Consider the following 2,009-nt stretch of genomic DNA (forward strand, 5'->3'; position numbering starts at 1 on the left):
CATAACTGTGGCTTGTATCGTGTTTACAAATTATAATGGACAGACGGACGGACGGACACACATGTCTAGATCGACTCAGCTAGTCGAGATATGACGATCGGTATACTTAAAGGTGGGTCTAGGACCAATATTTCGCGGCGTTACAAACTTTTGGGGCTGCACAAAGCTATAATACCCTGACAACATAGTTGTGTAGGGTATAAAAATCGGCTTTTTTGTTTTCGTTTTACATCAATGATTTTTGATTCAAGATCGAATGTTTGGTTGATCCGCGGAAAAGTTATCGAGGTTTTAATTTTGGGCACAAGAAAAAACTCTTAAAATTACGCCGTTTATTATTATTGGCCAAAAAGTTGACATATATCTTCCTTCGTAAAATAAGACTATGAATAAGTTATAAAAATTGCGAAAAAGTTTCACATCTTCGCGAAATATGAGAAAAATAATAAACGTATAGGAGCTTACGTCAATATTTTCATTATATTAATGACATGCATCAACATGAAAATTAATTTAAAACCAGTGAGCGGAGCAGTATAGTCGGACGGGGCCGACCATACGATACCCTACACAACTACCACGGAGTTCTAACTTTCTGCGTATGTTTACTCCGAGCCTGGGCAATATTTCGTGATATTTGGACCCTCTTTTCCGATTACAGGTCAACTGCACCTCTTCCTGACACTGACATATTTTCCAAATATTACTAATATTCAGTACAGCCCTTCAAATTACTTGTCCCGATTCCCTTCACTTGTGTGGTGATGTTCGGCTTATAATTGTGGCCCATAAATTGACTCGAAAAATGAACAAAAAATAAGTTTTCGGTCCACTTCATCCCAAAATTATTATCTGATAATCACCGAAAATTATAGGCGTTGTCTTTGACCATAACTAGAACCTCATGGAAAATTTCAAAGCGATCCGCGCTATTTTTCTGCCTTCATGTTTGGTAATGGGTTACTAAATAATATCTGAATACGTAAGGACCTGTCAATATTTAAGTGTAACTCCCGCATCCGAGTACATACGACAAACAATATAATCGGTATCAATTGAAAGGTCAACCACTCCTCTTGAATATGCTATCAACATCTCGGGTCTTTGACCTTCAGGGGTAAATATATACCCCATAGAATACAAATTTGTTAATTTTTCACACAAAAGTCAGGGTCCATTTGACCCGTTAAATATTGACTGATCTTTATAAAATCAGACATGGTTATTCTTTGGCCCGATCCCTATCTCCATGTAAAATTTCGCGATGGTGGAGCCATAATTGAGGCCTCCGGAGCCCCTAGAAAATCAGACAAAAATAAATTGGTTCATAACTGTGGCCTGTATCGTGTTTACAAATTATAATGGAAAGACGGACGGACACACATGTCTAGATCGACTCAGCTAGTCGAGATATGATCGGTATATTTATTTTTCATATTTTCAGGTGCTTACGTATTCAGATATTATTTAGTAAACCATTACCACACTGGAGGGCAGAAATATAGAGCTGATTGCTTTGATAGGTTCCAAGAGGTTCCAGTTATGGTCAAGGACAACGCTTATAATTTTCGGCGATGATGAGATAAGAATTTTGGGATGGGCCGAAAACTTAATTTTTTGTGTTTTTCGAGTCGATCTATAGTCCACAATTTAAAGCCGAACATCACAACACAACTTAGAAGGGCTGTTCTGAATATAATTAATATTTGTTGACCTCTAGTCGATCAAGAGGGTGCAAATATCGCGAAATAGTGTCCATGCTCAGAATATAGAACCAAAGAAAGTTAGATTTTCGTCGAAGTTGTGTAGGGTATCATATGGTCGGCCCCGTCCGACTATACTGCTCCGCTCACTGGTTAATTTTATACAAGAAATTTCAGAAAAAAATGTTCTATTTTACCCAATTTCGCCGAAAAAATTACATATATAAAAATAATCACTTTTTGTGTATAAGTATACACCTTGCGGATTTTAGCAAGACCCTTTCGACAAATCTTGGGGTTCTATAA

The sequence above is a fragment of the Musca vetustissima genome, unplaced genomic scaffold (assembly GCF_032173495.1).
Source record: "Musca vetustissima isolate MV318-11 ecotype Yass unplaced genomic scaffold, APGP_CSIRO_Mvet_v1 utg123825, whole genome shotgun sequence".
NCBI lineage: Eukaryota > Metazoa > Arthropoda > Insecta > Diptera > Muscidae > Musca > Musca vetustissima.